The sequence below is a fragment of the Lepisosteus platostomus genome, chromosome 3, assembly GCF_059453375.1.
Source record: "Lepisosteus platostomus isolate fLepPlt1 chromosome 3, fLepPlt1.hap1, whole genome shotgun sequence".
NCBI classification, from domain to species: domain Eukaryota; kingdom Metazoa; phylum Chordata; class Actinopteri; order Semionotiformes; family Lepisosteidae; genus Lepisosteus; species Lepisosteus platostomus.
This window is the reverse complement of record NC_142613.1, coordinates 6614428-6621277: the sequence shown is the minus strand read 5'-3', so window position 1 is coordinate 6621277 and position 6850 is coordinate 6614428.

The following is a 6850-nucleotide window of genomic DNA, read 5'->3' as shown; positions in this document are numbered from 1 at the left end:
GCTTCAATAGGAGTGGAAAAAGAGACTCACTAATTCTGCTCATTCAGGGTCAACCTGGCCCTGTAGATTTCAGCAGAAGGCTGTTTAAGAATCTATAGACGTAATGCACTCATACTCCACTTCCATTTACAGAACTTTTGTAAATTTCCATACATCATTTTCTATTTACCACTGGGATACGTCATAGCACATACAAAAGCACAATTAGATCTAAAGAGGGCAGAGATAAGGAATGGTTATGGCTGATCTGTGACTTTTACACTATCGCTACATGTGTCCCAGACAACAAGGCGAAAGAATGCGACCATCAGATAAATTGTGGGCGGACAGGCTTTGCTGAGGATTATTAACAGTACTGCCACTGGGGTGCGTGCACTGTTAGAACCTACAGGGGACACGGTACATTGATTGTCAATTGCAAAGAGCTTTTAAACCACCCTACCAGCTCATTTTTAACGTGACAATAGAATTAGCTTTATTCTGAAACATCTTAGCAAACATAAGGCAGAAAGACGAATGGGAAACCTAGCCAAATTGCAATATACAGTACATGAGACGTCTTACATGTAGGACTGCATCAGACTTTGATGTTGTTCATCTTGACAAAACAGATGAAATCATAAGATAATTTCTATAGCACCTTAGTCCATTATGTTCTTCCAGCTGGTTCTTCCAGAAACCTGGAGGGCAGATCACGGCCTCTAACAGCCTTCCAAGTAATGTCAAATCACATGCTGCTAGTTATTTAGCAATTTCGAGGAAACACTCAATGTTAAAATAAATAAGCTATAAGTTAATAAATCATAATTTCTACCACATATGATTTTCCTGCAGGTGCAGGACTCTATAAACAGCAAAAATGTGACTTTAACAGTGTCCAATAATGCAGTTGCAGAGCAGCAAGGAGTGGGTTTGGAGCCAGCTGGGACATCTCCAATTCGAGCTCACACCTCTGCTAATCCCTATCAATTACCACTCATTTCACACACTCAGGGAGTCCAAGAAAAACATTGAGGTAAACCTGACATTCAGTTAAGTGCAGCTACATCAGCAAGCATGGAGTCCAAAATGAAACAATAATTAAACAGTTGGCAGACCAGCAAAACACCTATAAATATGCCTCTCGTGTTTTGTTCTAAAACATGTTTCCGTGAGAAACCTATGGGAATTCCAGTCTGCTCTCTGCTGCGAGCATGTCTATAGTGATTGACATGAGACAACGCTGCCTTTAGAGGTAAATAGTTGACCCCAACTGCTGTGGCAGTTAGTACAGGAGACAAACGGTTTTTCAAATAAAAAGGGAAGAATCAGTTCTTGGGGCTTACCAGGGCCTCAGGCACAGCTCGCTGTTAAAAAGTATGTTTAGTGATAAATCTAAACAAACACAAAAGGTCTGAAAACGACTACTAGAAGACATGCCCTAGAGCTCTTGACTTTGCTATATTCAGTATTTTTATGTGGCTGATGCATCCATCCATATATTTGCTAACCTTCCTTCTCCAGTACAAGAAAGCTGGCGTCTAGCTCAGCAAGCAACAGGCACAGGATACACCAACGACAGACATGCACACACTTACACCAAGGCCAACTTTACAGAAGCCAATTAACCTACCAATACAGAATGTCTTTGGACTACAGGAGGAAACCAGAGCAGCAGGAGGAAACCCATGTGAACACAGGGAGAACATACAAACTCCACATAAATAGCACCCCAGGAATTGAACCCAGGGCCCTGGTGCTGCAAGGCAGCGATGCTAACCACTGCACTACTCTGCTGTCCTGTGCTTGATGCAATTGGCCCTGAATGTGGTTATTATATAGGTTAACCAAATTTATTTAGTATCAGTCCTGTATACTGTCAATACCCGTATTCATACCTAATCATCTGCACAAAAAAGTTGCATCTGGACAAGCCTCTACTTTGTCTCTCAAAACCACCTCCGTATCTGTTTACCCCCTAAGATTCTCCAGACAGTGCTGTCATAAAATCCTGCCATAAAAAACAAACAAACAGATTTTAAAATAAAATAAAAAATGAGCTTATCCTCAAAGGGAGGCTTTGTTACCGTTCCAATATGCCATGACTGGCTGACAAAGTTCATCATTACTGATAAGGCTATTTTAAACAGCCCGCTCTGCACAGAAGAAGGGAAGATTCATAAACTCCCAGGTCAGCCGATGAAAGACAATCCCTGATGTAGCAGGGCCAGCAGAGCTCCATTCTTTTCCTATCAGCTGATATAGTTTTGCATCCGACTGATGCTAGATATCCATTACAGCCAGTGCACCATTTCCAGAGTGTTTTGGCTCAGCTAAGCACACAGGCTCTGCACTGTTAAATTCTGTCAAAAGCTCTCTAATGATGGTCTTATCTTGAAAAAAGCCATAGAAATTGGTACAAAGTTTATTATAGATAAGCTGATTACAAAAGGATCATGATAACTAGAGACAGTTTGCAAAGGAGCTTTCTTCCTCTGTTCCTGATGAACAGCCACTGCATTTAAAAAAAAAACAGAAGCATAAACACATAACAAACTAGTCCATGTGCAAAGACACGTGCCAACGAAGTAAAGACTGCACTGCCATGAGCAGTTGTGCAAAGATTTTCTTCATTTCAGGCAACAGAGATAACTGCACATTTACAAGCTGCCGCTGTAGAGTCACTTACTGAATTCACTATTCGGTATGCATATAGATTTTTTGGCATGACAGATGAAGTACAGTGTTGCCGAAGTGGTAACACGTAACAAGATATTCATAGACATTTAGAGCAAGAACATATACAGTAGGTAAACTTCTACAGACACCACATGAAACATTATTTGAGGGGATCAGTCGCTGTCCCTCAGGCGTGAACAGCAGATCACTTACTGGGCTGCCAGCTCAGAGGAAGATACCTTCCCCTTCTCCCAGTAGATTTGGTAGCTAGTCCTTCTGGCAGGTGTGGGAAGTCTGGGATTAGATTTGTTATTTTAGGGAAGAATGTCTAATTCCAGAGTATTTCTGGGGCACAGTGCATCTCTGTCTCTGTTTCTCCCCACTGGCAGTGGGAGCACAGCCTGTCCTCTCTGGGCAGGCAGGTCTTCCTGTGTCACCCAGTTTCTATGGCTAAGCTGTGGTCACTGAGCCTGTACTTTGTCAGGGTCTGTTTCGCTGTGTCGTACCCTGGTCAGGTACTCAGCCAGTATTCAGTGTCATTTTAGAGCCCAATAGCATTCCAGGTTATGTTGTGTGTGTGTCCCAGTGTGTGAGACATTGCTGGTTGATCGGTGGTTGACACTGAATTGGACTGGTCTTGCAGTGCTGTCCTGTGGCTGGCTGGGTCGTTGTGGCTCAGGCCAGTGACTTTCAGGAACAGCTCACTCACAGAGCTCTCCTTTGGGCTCAGCACTTTGAGTTTTGGTCATTGCTTTTTAGATGTAACCAATACTTGATTGCTCTTTTCTGTATGTTGTTTAACAGTGGATATTGGCCAAATTCTACTCTGCATGTGTGGTTTAGAGTTTTTTTAACAGAATGTCATATACAGAGTTTCTATGGGGTGTTTATCCCATTTTATGTAACCCTGGCCTGTAAGCAGACCCCACACTTCACTGCCATATAAGGCAATGGGTTGGATCACACTTTCAAATATTTGCAGCCAGATTCTTGTGGGAGGATTGATGTTGAAAAGCCTCCTTCTTATTGTGTAGAAAGCCATCAGTGCCCTCACCGCCAGGTCAAAACTGCCCGACGAGCTGATAGTCAGACCAAGGTATGCATAGCTGGACGAGTGTTAGAGTGTGCTGTTGTTTAGTATGAAGTGGTGTCCATTTCCCTGAGATATGGCTGTCTTTTGGAAAATCATGGCTCCTCTCTTGTTCAGATTGACTGTCAGTGCCCAAATCTGACAGTACTGCTCCAGGTGCTCTGTGGGCAACAGCAGGGCCAAGTCATCAGCGCAGAGCAGGAACTCGATGTCTGTGTTGTGCAGTGTGAGGCCAGGGGCTGCAGAATGTTCCAGCTTTTCTGCTAACTCATTGATATTGATACTGAACAGTGTTGGACTCAGCTTGCAGCCCTGTCTCAGGCCGCGACCCTGAGTGCAGAATTTTGTTCTTTTGTTTCCAGTTTTTACTACACATTTGTTCTCCAAGTGCATTAAGCCCTATACAACTTTGGAGAAGTTTGTCAAGCAGTCCTTCATGTCAAACAGAATCGAATGCTTTTTTGAACTCAATAAAGCAGACTTTTTTTTAATAAACATGATAGGATGTGTGGTTTTCAAGTAGGAAGCCAATCTGACTTTCTACCAGATACCATAGGACCTCATTCAAAGGGTGTAGCACAAACTGGGATTTCCTCAGATTTACATATTGATGTAAAAGCTGAGGGACAAGCCAGGAATCAAGCCTTTACAAAACCTTAACTTCTGAGCTGCTCTCGTTGAAGCAGCTCTGGGTCCTGGATTCCACAGAATACTGAATTAACTTTGGAAAAACCAAAGCTTACCACAACAGCAATGAGGGCCAGACACTTCAAGAAAATACTTATCTTAAGAAAGAGGTGCGTGACTTACCTTCCTTTCAAACTAGATGAAACTTAATGGAATCCTTACTGCCACATATTAATAAAGGACACACTTGTCCATTACCTACCTCTGCTGTGTTCACATCACAATTACAGTACTGCAAGCTGAGGGCTAACTACTTCAATGTAATCAATTACAGTACATTACAAAAAAGGTATGTCAGTCGGTGGCAGGACGAGTGAACATCGATATTGCGCAGTAATAGATGTGCACTGTGTGTGTCATCTCTTAATGATCACAAGTGTAATTGTTCAGGTTCTCCAGGACACCTCAAATCCCAGATATACTGTATGAAATTGGAATATGTTGTGCAGAAAACATCATTATAGTTGTTAACTTATTCATACGCAAAAGATACATACAGTATATGGACCCTAAAATACATGACACACTGAGTTCAATACATATTTAAAAGATCAATGTAGCACTTTTAAATGAAGAAGAAGGTCAAAGTGCTTATTTTAAAATAATAAGCATGCATCAAACCTTAAGCTTACGTATATACATAGCATATTTGTTTTACCTATAAGCTTATGAGAAAGTGTGTTTCTTTTTTCAAGGCACTTGAAATGAACACTTTTTATTTATGAGTAGAGACACATTTAAGGCTCTACATTGGCTGCCTGTAAAGTCATGTACTGTAATCAATATAAGGTCTTGTTGCTGACCTGCAAGTCTCTAAACAATCTGGCTCCATCGTACACCTCTGAACTCCTCCAGGTTTGCACTCCCTCCTGTAAGCTCTGTTCAGTTGAGGCTGGTTCTCCACTCACTGTACCCAGGAGAATCACTGACTTATGGTGACTGTGCCTTCTCTGGCGGTGCTTGTGTTGTTGAATGACCTTCAGACTCGACAAGAGAAAACTTCTTTGACTCTCCTCACATCCAAACTGAAAACTTTCTTCTTTTTTTTTTTACCAAGGTCGAAGTCCGATTGACCTATAGACTTGTACGGTCTTGTTTATTTTTTTCTTCTTTTACTTTTAATTGTACTCTGTCTTTTTCTTTATTCACTACATACAGCGTCCCTGAGTTTGGAAAGGCACTTTATAAATAAAAGTTATGATGATGATTATTATTATGATGTAACCTGATATATTTTCTATTTTGTTAAACAAACATTTAAATCTGACCCAAAGGATAGAGCAGTGGGATGTCAGCCCGTCACAAATGGCTTGTGATTACAGTTAAATTAAAATTAAAATTAATTCCATCTTTGTTACAACAGCACCATCTACTTGGTGGTAAATATCACTACATTAGACATTATATCCTGCACTGACTGCTGTGCAAAAGTCTTAGACAATTTCATACACAACCATCAGAAGCTACAAGAGACCATGCTTACCATTTAGCAATCTCGAATTCATTTTCAACAGAATTTTCAAGAATGTCTTCAAACAGCTCAAGATAAACTTATTAAAGGGACAGCTGATATGAAGTGTGGTAGTTAATCCATCACATTGACCAATCAAGGTTAATACTGTAGATACACTGTCCTGAGTTCCTTGTTATTAACATCATTTACTTCACTTAACATATCCATAGAGTCAAAAAGGCTACTTTTAATACACTACAGATCTTCAGTATTAAATGTTATCCTCACAGAAAATGGCTAAAATTTCAGCCAACTACCACCAAGGAACTACTTTTGCACAAAAAAAGAGTAACAAATGCAAAATATCTAAGAATTCTGCATAGCAGTGTCTATATGTACAAATACCTTTAAACAAAATCCATATCTTTGGGTCCTTATTGACAAATTCCATCCGGCCCTTTATGGTTTTCAAGTAATATACTGTAGTTTGATAGTATTCTGACAGAAGCAAAACTTTTATTAGAATCACAAAATCCCACAATGTTGAGCGAATAATAATAAGCATGAAGTGAATGTAAAAATAAGTGATGTACTGGTACAAGAAGAGTTCTTTGCACAGCACATGGATAACTAATGTAGGTCTGGGCTTGGAGTGTGAAAAACGCACACAACTGCTACAGCACACATCTCAGTGTTCAGTGACACCTTAAGTTTACATATATGTTAATCGTGGTTATTAATCTGTAAGCAGTGCTCATAACAAATGATAAAATTAATTAACTAACTATATAATGACTTGTACAGTTTTGCATCTAAAATACAGGAAAGTGTGTATTACTCTACTTTCTATGATTGCTAATCATCACTTTCCATCTCAAACATTTTTAACTCTAAAGTGTAGTTGTTCTACAGTGACATCAAGAGGTACTTGATTGGATTAGAGTGATTAGAGTTCCCAAAAT